The sequence below is a fragment of the Pan troglodytes genome, chromosome 1, assembly GCF_028858775.2.
Source record: "Pan troglodytes isolate AG18354 chromosome 1, NHGRI_mPanTro3-v2.0_pri, whole genome shotgun sequence".
In the NCBI taxonomy this organism is placed as follows: domain Eukaryota; kingdom Metazoa; phylum Chordata; class Mammalia; order Primates; family Hominidae; genus Pan; species Pan troglodytes.
Window position 1 is genome coordinate 211118970 of NC_072398.2, and position 16583 is coordinate 211135552.

Here is a 16583-nt window from a genome sequence, read left to right on the forward strand (position 1 = left end):
ATATGACCTGCTAGGGACGTTCGGCTGGTAAGGGAAGAACGCCTCAAGGGAGCATGCATACAACTACAGTACACTACATGTACACTGTGCATGCTCCCTCCCAAGTGCTGGCAGGTCACTGAGCGTGCGGACAGCCCACCCCACCAACCCAAGGGAAGAATCAGGGGATAAGGAAAACAAGACCCCGGAAGTATGCCAATGTATAAAACCCCAAGTCAAAGGTCAAACAGAACCCCTGAATCTCTCAAGTCGCCTGGTTGGCCCCTCTTCCAAGTGTACTTTACTTCTTTTCATCCCTGCTCTAAAGCTTTTTAATAAGCTTTCACTTCTACTGTGAAACTTGCCTCAGTCTCTCCTTCTGCCTTATGTCCCTCAGTCGAATTCTTTTTTTTTTTGTCTCACTCTGTCGCCAGGCTGGAGTGCAGTGGCACCATCTCGGCTCACTGCAACCTCCACCTGCCAGGTTCAAGTGATTCTCCTGCCTCAGCCTCCCGAGTAGCTGAGATTACAGGCGCCTGCCACCACACCCGGCTAATTTTTTGTATTTTCAGTAGAGATGGGTTTCACCATGTTAGCCAGGATGGTCTCAATCTCCTGACCTCAGGATCCGCCCACCTTGGCCTCCTAAAGTGCTGGGATTACAGTCATGAGAATTCTTTCTTCTGAGGAGGCAAGACCTGAGGATGCTGAGGCCTGTATGGATACGTCCCACTGCTGACACAACCAGTGCCTTGGTACACCCGGGCCACCTTTCCCTCACTCTCACACTCCAAGCCAAGGTTTCTCCTGCCCTAAATCACCCCAGGGCCAGAAACTGGACAACTAGGGAAGCCTGGAGTTCCACTGACATGATTCAAACTGGCCGGTCCTAAACTGTGTCCCCTGCCCCACCAGCCTTTCCCAGAGATCACAGCAAAGGCCCTGGGTGATGCTTCCCGTGGCTCCTCCTGACCTGCCGACCTGGCACTTCCTGCGTGGCCCTGGGTGGAAGCATGCCTTCTTCTGGGAGCTGTAAATAACAAGCTATCTTTTCAATGGCAATCATTTCTTGATCTGTTGGCCTCCCCATACCTGGAGAAAACCCACACCCTGGAAAGAGTAAAAAAGCAGTTTCATGGTGGAGGTGGCAGAGGCATGGAGTGGCTGCCCCAAAGAGCGGAGAGCCATCCACTCAGCAGAGCCCAAAGCGGGCCCCAGGAGGAGGATGTGGGCTCAGCTATTTTAATCAAATGACCACAGAGAGGAAGCACATAGCCGCGAGAGAATTTCGGAGGAGGGCAGCGGTTGCAGTAATGAGAGGGGAGAGAATAGAGACGGACAGCCCAAAGGAAGATGTGGAGGCCAGGACGTGGCCAGGTTGCCAAGGGACGGGTCCCCCAAGTCCACATGCAGCAGCTCCAAGACCTCCCAGTTCAGGTCTCCTGGCTGGAAAGAACGCACAGTGCGGAGCCTTACTGCACAGAAGGCGCTGCTGAGCCCTCCTGCTGTCTGTGAGAGAGGTGATGGGGGTTCACTCCTCTTCGGGCCCTGCTCCCCTGACCAAGGGGTCCAGGTGTCTCCTCTCATAGCCCCTCTCTCGGCCCTGCTCTCTGCACCTCCCTCAGGCAAAGCAGCCCCAAAGATGAGATTCCTCACCAGTGAGACCTTTTCTCCGTCCTCAGGCCCACAGAAGAGGCCGGGGCTGGGCCCGCCTGGTTTTAAAGACCTCTCTGTCACCTCCCACACTCCTGCGTGGGCCAGCTCCAAGATTCCTGGTAACTCACATAGGAAGCCCTACTTCCCTTCACCCTGGCACAACTCCTGGGGATTTTTTTCCATTGTGTATTCAGAAGCAGTTGTTTATTTTGGTTGTTTTTTTGAGACGAAGTCTGGCTCTTTCCCTCAGACTGGAGGACAGTAGCCCTATCTCAGATCACTGCAGCCTCTGCCTCCCTGGTTCAAACAATTGTCCTGCCTCAACTTCCTAAGTATCTAGGATTACAGGCGCATGCCACTACGCCTGGCTAATTTTTGTATTTTTAGGAGAGACGGGGTTTTACTATGTTGGTCAGGCTGGTCTCGAACTCCTGACCTCAAGTGATCCACCCACCTCACACTCCCAAAGTGCTGGGAGTACTGCCACAGAAGCAGCTGTTTTCTGAAGCAGGTCACAGTGCCCAGGTGGCTATCAGGAGAGACAGTGATCAGAGTCGGGCTTGGGCCACCCTTGATCCAGGGCTCTTCCCCACCAAGAACAGGAACTCTGGAATACCCCTCCAGGGCACAGCCTCCCTCCCACCCACCACACTGGGTCTTTGCCAAGTCCCCCAGCCGTGGGCTCCTGCTCAGATTTTATCCTGTCTCGTTCAGCCTCAACCCAGGAACTGCCAGAGAAGACAGGCAGCCCCGCTCCCGGACTTGAAGCTTTGTCCCCGTCCTCTTCCTCTTGTTCCTAAGTTGCCAACCCCCAACTTTTTCTGCCTTGTTCCTGAGCTGGGGTGACTCGGGAGATGCCTGCAGAAACACCACAGAATGTTGCCTGCCACGTCCAGGTGGTAGCCCTTTTTTGGCACCTGACTCTGTGCTAACTTCCTACAGTTCTTCTCTCAGGGAAGGGGAAAGTGCCAGGCTTGCGGTTAGAGAGATGCAAGCTGGAGTCCCAGCTCAGCCACTTAGTATCTGTGTGACCCTGGGCAAGTCACTATATTTCTCGGTTCTTAATGTAAAACATGAGAATTATGAGCCCCTCCAAACCCAGAGGCTCCTGGTGAGGAATGTAGTATATAAAACAAGGCACATGTGGGTCAGGCACAATGGCTCACCCTGGGAGGCTCAGGTGGGAGGATGGCCCGAGCCCAGGAGGTCCAGGTTACAGTGAACTGTGATTGCACCACTGCACTCTGAGCAACAAAGCAAGCCCCTGTCTCTATTAATGAATAAATGAATGCATAAAAATAAAAATAAGGCCTATAAACTAATGTCAGTTGGGGAAGTATGTGGCCCAGTGGGTAACATCACAGGCTCTATATCAGCTCCAAGTCCTGGGTTCAAATCCTGGCTTCCTCACCGCTAGCCACATCACCTCAGGGCTGACTGAAGTTCATTTGCCTCAGAGAGCTGTTGTTAGGATTAAATGAATTTATAAATTTATAACTTAGAGCCATAGCAAAGGCAGAGTAATGCTAATAAATCAACGACAGCTCACCTTCTAGAATGTTCTCACAGGACATAAGTAGCTACTAGTATTCTCCATTTTCTACTTCTGTTAATTCCACCCTTCACACCACCACCCCACACACACTTTTTTGAGAAGACTTGGATTTTTGTGTGTGTGTGTGTGACAGGGTCTGTCTCTGTCCCCCAGGCTGGAGTGCAGAGGCACAATCACAGCTCACTGCAGCCTCCACCTCCTGGGCTCAAGCCATCTTCCCTCCTGCCTCTGCCTCTCGAGTAGCTGAGACTACAGTGGGCACCACCATGCCTGGCTAATTTCTTTGTGCATTTTTTATAGAGTCGGGGTCCCACCATGTTGCCCAGGCTAGTCTCGAATTCCTGGGGTCAAGTGATCCTCTCACCCGTGCCTCCCAAAGTGCTGGGATGACAGGCATGAGCCACTGTACCCCGCCAAAGACTTGGATTTTTGGCTCCTGCCTCTACTTGTATTGACTTCTTTTTCTCTCCCTCTCTCTTGTCATGGTAGCATCAGAGAGAAGCCCCTCCTTAAGGCCCCCATGAACCTTTCTCTTCCTAGGACTAACCACTGGGCTCCCGGAAGAACCCTGTGAATTCAACTCAATATCAAAAATATTTATGAAGTGTCTACTACGTGCCAGGCACTGGGATCCCACGGTGAATGAGACAGAACTTGTGCCTTCACAGAGCTGCCCTTGTGGCTGGTGGGAAACAGATCGTGAAGACAGAAGTAAACACAGATGGTGTCTGGCGGTGATCAGAGCCATGGGGAAGAGTCCTCTCCCCGTCCTGTATTTTCATTTCTTCTTCTCAACCAGTTTCTTCCCCCACCTACGAACACACACCTGCTCCGCCATTCTCAACCAAACAAAACCAAGCCACAAAAAAGAAAAAAAAATCCCTTGCCTCTAGGGACAATTCTACTTCTTTTTTTCTCTAAAAGTCAAATTTCTAAACAGAGAAGCCTGCCCTTCGTCATCCCCCACTCTGAACCCTTCACTGCCTGGCATCTGCTGCATCCTTGAGCTTGCCCTCAGGGACCCCCAAAGCCTGGCATAGCCCAAGCTTGGGGGTCACCTCCTCAGTCCTTCAGGGCACTCATCTTGAAGTCCACCTCCTCCTTCTCGAAACTCTCTCTCCCTCTGGGCTTCACAAGGCTGCACTGTGCCGGCTGCCCTCCTGTGGCTAATCCCCCCATCCCATCTCTGTTGGCCCCCCAAATGCAGGTGTGTTTGTGGGACCTGCCCTCTGGAGTTGCCCTTCTCTGTCTCAGCCACTCTCTGGATGAGCTCATTCGAGTTCAGGGATTTAGCTCTTATTTCTATGCAGGCATCCGGGGGTGTCCCGGACAGAGAAGTTTGGCCCTAGCTTTGACTCAACAAACAATGCTTAATGAAGGAATGACTGAATACAGCGACCAGGAGAAAGCACAATGTCAGATCCAAGATCCAACGTAGGAGAGACGTGTGTTCAAATCTGTGTCTCAGCTGTGACCACTGTGTCACCTGAACCAGCTTTTTCTCCTCTTTGGGTCTCAGTTTTATCTGTGTAAAATAGGATAATCATAGAACCAGCCTCACTTAGTAACGCTGATAATTCGATGAGATAAGTCAGGCAGAACGGCCCGGGACAGTGCCTGGCACCCTGTAGGTGCTCAGTAAGTCATAACTACCATAAATATTATTGTGATTATGTCTTTCCAGTAAACTGAGAACTCCATGAGGGTAGGCTCTGCGTCTGCTTCGCCTCTGTAACCCAACACTTGGCACATAGTAGGTGCTCAGTAAGAGTTTGCTGAGTGAATGCACGACTCCTCTGGCTCCAGCTCCATTCTCACCCCACTGCCCAGTCCACATGTCAAATATGATTACACAGAGATGGATGGATGGATGGATAGATAGATAGATAGATGATAGATAGAGTCTGATATTCTATCCCAATAAGCCTTGGGAACCTCAGAACTAAACTCACTGTCCCCTCAAAACAGTCTTTCCCAGTTCCCCTTTCTTGGCAATGGATCCAATCATTCACACTTCGGTGATTAAAGATACCCCAGCCACTTCCACCTCCAATTGAATGGAAGCCTCTTGAGGGCAAAATTCTCCTCTGATCCATTTCTGATCTTAGCACCTAGAACAATGTCTGACCCATTATAGATCCTCAAGAACTATTTGTAGAACTAATTAAACATCACATAAACACACTTGTTCTCTGTCATTTGCTGGGTCTATCACATGCAGGCTCGCCCCAGGGCTAAAGCCCTGCCAAGGGTAGCCATGGAAACCTGGACACTCCCTCACCCTGAGAACCTAAGCTGCTAAGATATCCCTGGCCTTGTCAAATGGTTTATTGGCACATGGAACAGGATTACCCAGGGCTCATTGGCAGAAAATCTACATCAAGTCCTCCTCCTCCGGGAAGTCTTCCATGATCCTTCTTTCCACAGGGAGCTTACCTGTCTCTGGAATGTTATAGACCTCATCTGATATGCTGTCCACTCTGGCATTTCCTGTTGGAGGGGATTACAAGGCTGATGGCTCAGAAAGGAATGAGGGAAGAACTCGGTCTTTAATGAACATTTGCTATGCTACAAGTGCAAGGCAAGTTCAGCATTCATGGTATTCCTTAATCTTCACAAAATCTCATGGGGCATTATGATCGCAATGTGTAAGCAAGGAAACAGAGGGGCAGATGTTAGGTACCTCATCCAAGGTCACACAGTTAATAACAGGAGGACCCAGAATCGTACACCTGACCCATCTGTCTGTCAAATCTGTGTTCTTTACAAAAAAGGGTTGAGACCCAGTAAGGACATAATGATTGGGATTTTCACAAGACATCTAACCAGAGTGTCACGTGGTTTCCTTATAAACAAGGTGGAAAAGTGAGAGCTGAGTTACAGTTGGTTAAGTTGGTTCAGTGTTCCAATAATTGCGGATGAGTGGAACTGGATTTTTGGTTATAAACTTTCAGCCCAGGGCTCCATACAGCCCTAGGAAATGCTTTGCTTGATCTACACGGTGCTTTAAAAAAAAACAAAATGGAATTAGCTGCCAATGTATAAATGCTAAGAGATCTTAGACAGAAATCCACATTTCCAGGCCAGGCACAGTGGCTCATGCCTGTAATACCAGCACTTTGGGAGCCCGAGGCAGGCCTGAATTGAGGTCAGGAGTTCGAGACCAGCCTGGCCAGTGAGGTGAAACCCTGTCTCTACTAAAAAGTACAAAAATTAGCTGGGTGTGGTGGCGAGTGCCTGTAATCCTAGCTACTTGAGAGGCTGAGGCAGGAGAATCGCTTGAACCCGGAAGGCGGGGGTTGCAGTGAGCCGAGGTTGCGCCACTGCACACTATCCTGGGGGACAGAGTGAGACTTTGTCTCAAAAAAAAAAAAAAAAAAAAACAAAAAGAGAAAGAAATCCACATTTCCACATTTCCATTTCCAGTTTCTTTTTAAAAGATCTAGGAATCCTGGGTCTGGACTCCTACAGGCAACAACTGGCCATTGCCAAGAAGTAGCTGCCCCCATAGATGTGGTATGTGTTTTGCTCTGCCCTAGTCCTTAACCACTCCTTACAGTCTTAAGTCTAATCTGCCTCACAATTGCTCTCTGCCTGGAGGAATCACTGGTCAGCCCTCATAAGCCAATACAAGCTGCACACCATGGACTGAGGCTGGATGCGTGGTGCCAATGCCCTGGAACCACCACTTATTAGCTGTGTGGCCTCTGGCAACTTTCTTAACTGCTCTGTGCCTTAGTTCACCATCATGAATAATTGGGTAAATAATTGTACCTGTCTCATCTCTATGTTCTGAGTTGATACACGGTAGATGTTTAGGCACATAGTAAGGTCTCAATAAATATTGGTTATTTGTAATAGGATGGTGGGACATGCCCCCAAGTGACTGCTCAGAAACTTTCTTCAAGTGTTTAGTAGGAATTCAGGAATGGTGGGAAGGACTGGCCAAAGAGCTGGAGCTGGGTAGGTCACAAAGGCCCTTGGGGGTCAGGCTAAGGAGGTTGGATCTTGATCTTGTCCTGATCTTATCCTGATCTTGATCAAGAACAAGATAACCTGAGTTCTATAAGAAGAGAGTGAACAGGCCCTGTCCAAAGACCCCCAAAGCTGAACTGCACAAGGACAGGGTGGGTAACACAGCTCAGCAATCACATGCGTGACCCCCAAACCCAGCACTAGTCACATCACAGAGGCAGTGGTCATCTTTGGCGGTGGTGGCAGGACTGTGGTGCCCAGAACGAGGGTTCCTAGCAGGCCACACCCAGAGGGATGTGCCTGGCCCTGGGCCCCCATGTGAGGAGGCTTAGGAGGTGTCTGGATCACAGGAGACAGAAGGGAGGGAATTGGGGCTGACTTGGGTTTGGAAAGTGGCTGGGGGTACCCAGTCTGTCTCCGAATCTCTGAAGGGCTGTGGGGAGTAGGAGGAATCAGAACTGTCCCATGTGGCTCCAGATTGCGGAACCAACACCCACCAGGCACGGACGCGCTAAGCAGTCAGATTTTGGCTCAATCCAAGAACGTTTTTCTAACAGCTCATGTGTCCTGGGAATTGAATGAGCTGTCTTGGGAGTGGTAAGTTTCCTCTCCCCGGAAGGCACTTTTTATTTGCCACTTTTTAGGAAAAGAAATGTCGCATGGGAGGTGGGCACTGAGTGGGTGGGATATGCCCCCGCTCGACTTCTCAGGAAAAGGAACTTAATCTTTAAGTGTTGGAAACACTTAAAATGCAGACAAGATCTGTCAAAGCTCATGAAGTCAGCTTCGTCAGTTATGAAGCCTCGGTTCTACCCTGTAAAAAATGTTTTTAAAATTACGTTTTGCCAAGGTTCAAAAACAAAGAAAACTCATAAGCCCTTCAGTTGCTCCGTAACATGGAGGGAGCTGTCAATTATTTTGTGCTCCCTGTCCTGTAGGACCCCCTCCCTGCAACAGTTTATGCAGGCCAGAGTCGTGTGCAGATATGTTGCAAGAGCAATGACCAGCATGAGAGAAGTGGATGGGCTCCAGGATGCCCGCAGGCTCTGACATTTTGTGCTCTTGAACTGACTTATTCTTGAACTCTCTGAGCTTTTCCAACAACAGCTTTTGCATTTCCTGCTCCCCCTGCCTAGAATACTTAGTCCTTGATTCTTTATCCTCCAGGTCTCGCCTTAAATGCCACCTTCTCCAGGAGGCCTCCCCTGACTACCTACCCAAGGTCACCCTGTTTTTCCCCTTCCTGGCACTGACCGTCATCTTTAACTCTCTTTTACTTACTTGTTTATGGCTCATGTGCCTTATGCCTTCCCCTAGAATATAGGCATCTGAGGGCAGGAAACATGTTCATCTTGTTCTTTGTTATATTATTAGCAGGTAGCAGAGGGCCTAATGCATATCTTCTTTTTTTTTTAGACGGAGTCTCCCTCTGTCGCCCAGGCTGGAGTGCAATGGTGTGATCTCGGCTCACTGCAACCTCCGCCTCTCAGGTTCAAGTGATTCTCCTGCCTCAGCCTCTTGAGTAGCTGGGATTACCACGCTGGGCTAATTTTTGTATTTTTCATAGAGATGGGGTTTCACCATGTTGGCCAGGCTGGTCTCGAACTCCCAACCTCAAGTGATCTGCCTGCCTCTGCCTCCCAAAATGCTGGGGTTACAGGTGTGAGCCACCGCACCCGGCCCCTAATGCATATCTGGTGGCTGATAATTATTTGTGGAATAAAAGAATGATGGGATGGATGAACCAATTAAATGTGGAAGTAGAAGCAGCCCCATGTGGGTTTCAGCCAGGCTGTAAATTGGCAGCTTCCTGTAAAGATACACACCGCTAGTTCTATCTGGGTATCAGCCTAGCATGCACATGCAGCTTATACATATGTTACAGCTATTGGTTAATAACAGGCTCAAGTTCAACTTTCACCATAACTTTGGCTAAGAAGGCAATCCACACACCAACTTCATAGCAAATACATGTTTTATCTTTGAAAAATGTAATCCATTAAACTGTTCACTCTTAAGAAATCTCCCATGAACTAACCTTCCTTTCTGTCTTTGTTTCTGTTGTTTTTCCTCCACCTAAAATGCTCTCCACTCTCTTTTTCTAACCGGTTAAAGTCTACTTGTTTTTCCACATGGTTAATGTCCCTTCTCTTTTTGAGGAGGGAGAAACCCTAGGAAATGCTGTCACTCTGCCTGGCAAGATCACAGATGGTGCCCAAGGTTCTAGGCTCATGAGCCTGAATCACCTACAATTCAAGGCCGCTCCACCTGCCTCAATCCCAATCCAAACGAGCAAATCTTTCTTGAGCAATTTTGTGGGCAGAGGTCCCGTTAGGCACTACGAGGACCAAATGCAAAGTGAAATCCACCAGTGCAAGCACCGAAAAGTTTCTAACCCAGTGTCTGTCTGTTAGGACAGGGGACGTGGGAACAGGCCTTCAGAATGTCTGTCACGTCTAGAATAACATTGAAACTCTTTCCCTGGGCCTAAAAGGAGGTGCCTCCTCTTTTGAGACACCTTCCCTGATACCTCCCCAGCAGAGTTCATGGCTTCCTACTTTTTTCCTGGGTCAATCTTCCTAACCTCTGTAACAGCACATAGCACATCCGCCCAAGTCAGAGGCACCTGTCTCCCCTCATAGGACATGGCCCCGCACAACTTAGCCCGCCACCTACTCCAGCCTTGCCTTATAGCACCCCTAAAGCATTCCTGGGAAGAAGCCAGATGTGAAGGCTTTTAGTTGCTTAAACTCACTAATTTCAATCTCTCTCTCTCTCTCTTTCTGTCTCTCTCTCCCTCCCCCTTTCCCTTTTCATCTGTTATTCCCTCCCTTTCTTCTCTTACTCAACTCCTACTCATCTTTGTAAACTTAACATACTTATCATTCAACAACTATTTAGCAAGCACCTATTATGTGCCAGGCACTGTTCTAGACACTGGGGATACAGCAAAGAGCAAAACAGCTGAGAACCCTACCCTCATGGCAGAGCTTGCATTCTGGAGGGAGAAGCCAGAAATAGGCAAGCAAATAAATAAAATGTACAGCTTGTCAGGTGGTGATCGATGCAATGGAGAAAAATAAAGCAGGGAGCAGGGTGGGAGTGCTGAGTGTGTGTGTTTGGGGATGGGGACGGGGACTGTTGATGGTGGGAGTGGCCACTTTATTTATTTATTTTTGAGACTTCTTGCTCTGTTGCCCAGGCTGGAGCGCAGCGGTGCGATCTCAGCTCACTGCAACCTCCGCCACCCGGGTTCAAGCGATTCTCCTGCCTCAGCCTCCTGAGTAGGTGGGACTACAGCTGTGCACCATCATGCCTGGCTAATTTTTGTATTTTTAGTAGAGACAGGGCTTCACCATGTTGGCCAGATTGGTCTCGATCTCCTGGCCTCAAGTGATCCACCCACGTTGGCCTTCCAAAGTGCTGGGATTACAGGCATGAGCCACGGCACTGGGCTGGAGTGGCCACTTTAAACAGGGTGGCCAAGAAAGGTCTTGCTGGGGAGGTGACACTTGAGTAAAGCCATGAAGGAGGTGAAGGAGCAAGCTATGGAGACATCCTAGGGGAAGAAAGATCCAGGCAGAGGGAAGAGCAAGTACAAAGGCCCCAGGTTAGGAGCGCACCTGTGAGCTGAGAGACATGGAAGCTGGGTCTGCCTTTGCCAAAATGTCTTGTGAATCCATCGCCCTGCCCCGAACTGGATCAACCCCCTGCTCTGAGCTCTCCCAGTACCGTGTGCTCTCTCTCTCTTCACAGAACCAATCATATTGTGTTTCAATGTCTCTCCCACCAGGCTGTGAGCAACCTGCGGACAGGGACAGTGTCTTTTATTAATACTTTGACATCTCCAGTGCTCAGTGTAGGGCATGATACATATTTATTGATGAAATCAATCAACAAATGAACAAACTAGACTGTGAATCCTTGAGGGTGTCTCATTTATCTCTCCCTGGCAGCACCTAGCACTCTGCATGGCACAGATTGGGTCCTAGGAAAAAATGTTTGTTGAATGGCTAATAAAAATAGCTGATGCCTTATTGAGCCCAGATACCACACTAAGTTCTTTATGGGGCTTCTCTCATTTTATCCCTAGGGTGACCCTATGAGGTAGATATTACCATCATATGCACTTTGCAGATTGGGATACTGAGGCTTGAAGAAAAAAAAATGACTCACACCTGTGCCCAGCTGGTCAGTGACAAAGCTCGGAGTCGTCCTGATCCATTTGACTCCTGAGGCCACGTATACTTAGCCCAAAGCTAGACCATCTTCAGAGAGGGAAGCAAGAGAGAGAGAGAGGGAGAGATGGAGGAAGGGAGGAGAAAGATCTCCCTATAAGGGCATCTCACCCTCCTCTGGGTTTCTTTCTGTGTGTACCAAAGTGTCTGGCACACAGTGGATGCTCTCAACAGTTAAGGGATGTTAAATAGATGTCGGCGAATTCTCTCCCTAAAGGGGAATATTTGCCTGTGGTTTAGGTTAAAAAGAAATCCAAGCAAGGCCTCAGATTCACATAAACACAAGTCCTAACTCAGCCTGTTCATAACTCTCCCTGGTTTTGCCCGTAATTTTAGGTATGACCTTCCGGTAACCTCCATCTTCCCTTGAGGTGTGGCCTGGCCTCCTTAAGAGCCCGCTCTCCAGGCCTGACAATGACAGGTGAAGGACCCTAGCAGCCTTAGAGAGACTCCTTCAACAGAGGCTGTGCCTGCTCACCTCCACCTGGGCCACCTCTTGGGCTCTCCACACACCCCCTTCTCCAGTCTCTCCCTCCCAGCTGGCGTCCCTCCACAACCCCCAATTTATGCAGCCCCCATCAGTAACTAACCTCTTTGGCCTGGCCTCAAATCCTGCTCTAGAGGTCTGCTCCCATGAGCAACTTCCTTGGGCAGACCCTGGAGCCCCGGGTCTTGCTGGCTCCCCGTCTCCAGTCGGAACATTGGTATCCACAGACCATGGATCCGGGGGGAGTCAAATTCTTGGCCTCCAGAATCTTAAAGCTGTGAATGGGAGTGACCGATGATGAGGACAAACCCGGAGGTGGGGAGGAAAAACTTCTGCCTGGACCCAGCCGGGTAGAACCCTGCTCAGCCCCCGACTGCCTTTGCAGAGGCAGGAAGTCCTGCACAATCAGGGCCTGTGGCTGGCTGTCCTGCCAAAGGGGCTGGGCAGTCACCCAGAGAATTCCAATGCGGGTGGATTTGAGTCCTGAAATATCCAGGCCACGGCTTTAGCCACTTCACAAGCCTTTGCTAATCCCCTCAGCCCGAAGTAACCCCTACCTCAGTCCTGGGCTCAGAACCTTGTTAAGGCTCTGAGAGCCTGCTTAGAATCTTGACTATCTGAGTCCCTGGGGGCTCATCAGTCTTGGCGGGGACAAGAACATGAACACAATACTGTATCTAGTATACAGTAAAACTATCTAATATACAAATTTCCCCTATTGTCCCAATAATGGTTTTTATATCCAATTTATTGGCTTTTTTCCAATCCAGAATCCAAACAAGAATCAGGCATTGCATCTAATTGTTGTGGCTCTTTGGTGTCCTTTAATCTAGAAAGTTCTTTAATCTGGTTTCTTTCTTTCTTTCTTTCTTTTTTGAGCTGAGGTCTCACTCTGTCACCCAGGCTGGAGTGCAGTGGTGCAATCTCAGCTCACTGCAGCCTAGCTTCCTGGGCTTAAGCGATACTCCCAGTAGCTGGGACCACAGGCACATGCCACCCCATGCCTGGCTAATTTTTTGTATTTTTTGTAGAAACGGGGTTTCACCATATTGCCCAGTCTGGTCTCAAACTCCTGAGTTCAAATGATCCACCTGCTTCAGCCTTCCAAAGTGCTGGAATTACAGGTGTGAGCCACCATGGCCAGACTTAATCTGGTTTCTTTTTGAAAATGACATTGATGCTCTTGAATCCAGACCAGTTGTCTTGCAGAATACTCACCAATTTGGATTTGCCTATTGCTTCCTCATGATTATCAGGTTAAATGTTTTTTGTAAGAATATTGCATAGGTCAGATGAGGGGCATGCACATTTTCAACGTTACTAGTCATTCCTAAAATACTCTCTTCAATGGATGTGCCAGTTTACATTCCTAGCGGCACCATAGCCAGCACTTGATAATATCACATTTGTCAATTCTTCCCAATCTGATGAGTATAAAATTGTGTATCATTGTTTTCACTTGCTTCCCCTAGCTGTTGGTGCAACTGAGCATTTTTACATACACCTTATGGCCATTTGGATTTCTTCTTCAACGAATGGTCTGTTGGTATCTGTGCCAATTCTGGGCCTCTTTGTCCTAACTTCCATCCGGGTCCTTCCTGGCTCTGCTGTGTTGGAGAAGGACGTAGGGGGAGTGTGTTCCCTCAGGCTTCTGTATCAGCGGCTTCCAGGAGGCAACACATTGGAAAACAAGACAACAAGTGTTTGCTATATATCTTGCAAATATATTCTGTAAGCATGCCAATTGTCTTTTATTTATGGCATTTTTATAATATAAAAACTTTTGGCCGGGCGTGGGGGCTCACTCCTGTAATCCCAGCACTTTGGGAGGCCAAGGTGGGCGGATCAGCTGAGGTCGGGAGTTCCAGACCAGCCTGACCAACATGGAGAAACCCCGTCTCTACTAAAAATATAAAATTAGCCAGGCATGGTGGCACATGCCTGTAATCCCAGCTACTCAGGAGGCTGAGGCAGGAGAATCGCTTGAACCCAGGAGGCGGAGGTTACAGTGAGCAGAGATTGTGCCATTGCACTCCAGCCTGGGCAACAGAGTAAGATTCCATCTCAAAAAAAAAAAAAAAAAAAAAACTACCACTTTTAACTTTCATGCCGTACAAGTTATCAATCAGTAATGTTTAGTACCTTGTTTGCAAAGTCCTGCATGACTCTCTGTAACATGAGTTTAACAATATTTTTCTCAATATCTTTCTCCTATTGGTTCTAAATTTCGGGGTTTTACACTTAGGGCTTTAATCCTTTAATCCATTTGGAGTTTATTTTCGTGTGTAGTATGAGGCAGAAATTTAGTTTTATTTACCCATAAGGAAAGTCAATGATTCCAGCACCTTTTGTTGAACAGACCAGTGTTTCCCCTCTGATTTTATTTTATTTTTATGTATTTATTTTTTATTTTTTTTTTGAGATGGAGTCTTGCTCTTGTCACCCACGCTGGAGTGCAATGGCACGATCTTGGTTCACTGCAACCTCCACTCCCAGGTTCAAGCGATTCTCCTGCCTTAGCCTCCGGAGAAGCTGGGATTACAGGCGCCTGCCACCATGCCTGGCTAATTTTTGTATTTTTGGTAGAGATGAGATTCCACCATGTTGGCCAGGCTGGTCATGAACTCCTTACCTCAGGAGATCCGCCTGCCTCAGCCTCTCAAAGTGCTGGGATTACAGGTGTGAGCCACCGCGCCCGGCCTCCCCTCTGATTTTAATGTTTTCTTTATCACGTAAGTTTCCACCTATGCTTAGATCTATTTCTGGGCTTCCTTTATGTTGCTTTGATCTATTTTTCTACACCTGCCCTAGTATCACTCTGCCTAATTACTATAATTTTTTTTTTTTTTTGAGACAGAGTCTCACTCTGTCGCCCAGGCTGGAGTGCAGCAGTGCAATCTCAGCTCACTGCAACCTCTGCCTCCCAGGTTCAAGGAATTCTCCTGCCTCAGCCTCCTGAGTAGCTGGGACTACAAGTGTACACCACGACGCCTGGCTAATTTTTTGTATTTTTGTAAAGACAGAGTTTCACCGTGTTGCCCAGGCTGGTCTTGAACTCCTGAGCTCAGGCAAGCTGCCCGCCTTGGCCTCCCAAAGTGCTGGAATTACAGGCGTGAGCCACCAAACCTGGCCTAATTACTGTAATTTTTTTTAAGTCTTCATATATACTAAGGAAAATCCCTCTTCTCTCTTCTTTAGACATATTTTGGTTATTCTTTTTTTCCAAGAGATAGGGTCTTGCTGGATGAGATGGCTCACACCTGTAATCTCAGTACTTCAGTACTTTGGGAGACTGAGGTGGGATCACTTGAGCCCAGGACTCGGAGACTAGCCTGGGCAACATAGGGAGACTCCATCTCTACCCAAAATTCAAAAAGTATTTGGGCATGGTGGTGTGCACGTGTAGTCCCAGCTACTTGGGAGGCTAAGGCGGGAGGATCGCTTGAGCCTCACAGGCAGAGGCTGCAGTGAGCCATGATCGTGCTACTGCACTGCAGCCTGGGTGAGAGAGTGTGACCCTGTCTCAAAAAAAAAAAAAGACAAGGTCTCACTCTGTCACTCAGGCTGGAATGCAGTGGTGTGATAATGGCTCACTACCATCTCGAACTACTCAGCTCAAAAGATCCTGCCACCCAAGCCTCCCAAGTAGCTCAGACTACAGGCACATGTCACCACAGCTGACTACTTTTTTTTTTCTTTTTAGAGATGAGGTCTTGCTATGTTGCTCTGGCTGTTTTGGAACTCCTGGCCTCAAGCAGTCCTCCTGCCTCTGCCTCCCAAAGTCCTGGAATTATAGGCATGAGCTACCATGCCTTGCCAAGAGAAATTAAATCAAAAGAAAAATAAAATACCAATATCTTACATATGTACACAAAACAAAAAGCTTCTCTGGTACATAAAAAAAGTTATAACTAAAGTAATAGACCAACTGGAATGATTCAATAGAAAGTTCATAGGAGGCAGTCGTGTGCTATAAAATGGTTTAACAATCAACTCTTGTAAGGAAGGTGGAAATCCCTGATTTGTAGAGTCTGCCAATTTCTTCAGTGTAAATACCCCCAATATGGCTGATCCCAAGTTACCAACATGATACCACTGAATGTGGAGCTGGGAAAAGAAATGTTAAGTTGGACTTTATTAAAATATGAAACTCCTGCTTTGTGAACAATACAAAAGTCACAGACTAAGAGAAATGCTTCCAAAACACATATCTGATAAAGGACTTGTGTCCAAAATATACAGTGAACTCCTAAAACTCAAAAATAAGAAAACGAATAACTCAATTAAAAAATGAGCAAAAGATCTGAACAGACACTTCACCAAAGAAGACATACAGATGACAGTTAAGCATATGAAAACACATTCAATATCATATGTCATTAGAAATTGCAAATCAAAATAACTATGACATACCTACGAGGATGGCTAAAATCCAAAACGTTAACACCACAAATGCTGCCAAGGATGTGGAACAGGGACTCCCATTCAATGCCAGTGGAAATTCAAAATGGCACGGCCACTTTGGAAGACAGTTTGACAGTTTCTTTTGTGCATCTGTGCAGTGGCTATTCACAAGTGTGATTATAGCATACTCCAGTCTCAAACTCCTCGGCCCAAGAAATCCCTCCTGCCTCAGCCTCCTGAGTAGCTAGGACTACAGGTGCACGCCACCACACCCTGCTCCAATTTGACA

General features: G+C 48.0%; 1 protein-coding gene across 3 annotated transcripts in view; it reads right to left on the minus strand.

Moving 5' to 3' along the window:
- Nucleotides 1–16583, minus strand: part of PLA2G5 (phospholipase A2 group V) — a 63544-nt gene that overhangs the window by 9470 nt on the left and 37491 nt on the right. The window contains exon 1 of one of the 3 annotated variants that reach the window (XM_001160738.7): nt 11994–12361. The exons of 1 other annotated variant lie outside the window; for it this stretch is intronic. The gene's annotated coding sequence lies outside the window, so the exon portion shown is untranslated. Of the gene's footprint in view, nt 1–1635; nt 2100–11993; nt 12362–16583 lie in introns of those variants that run through there. One more of the 3 variants, XM_016955285.4, reaches the window with a different exon arrangement.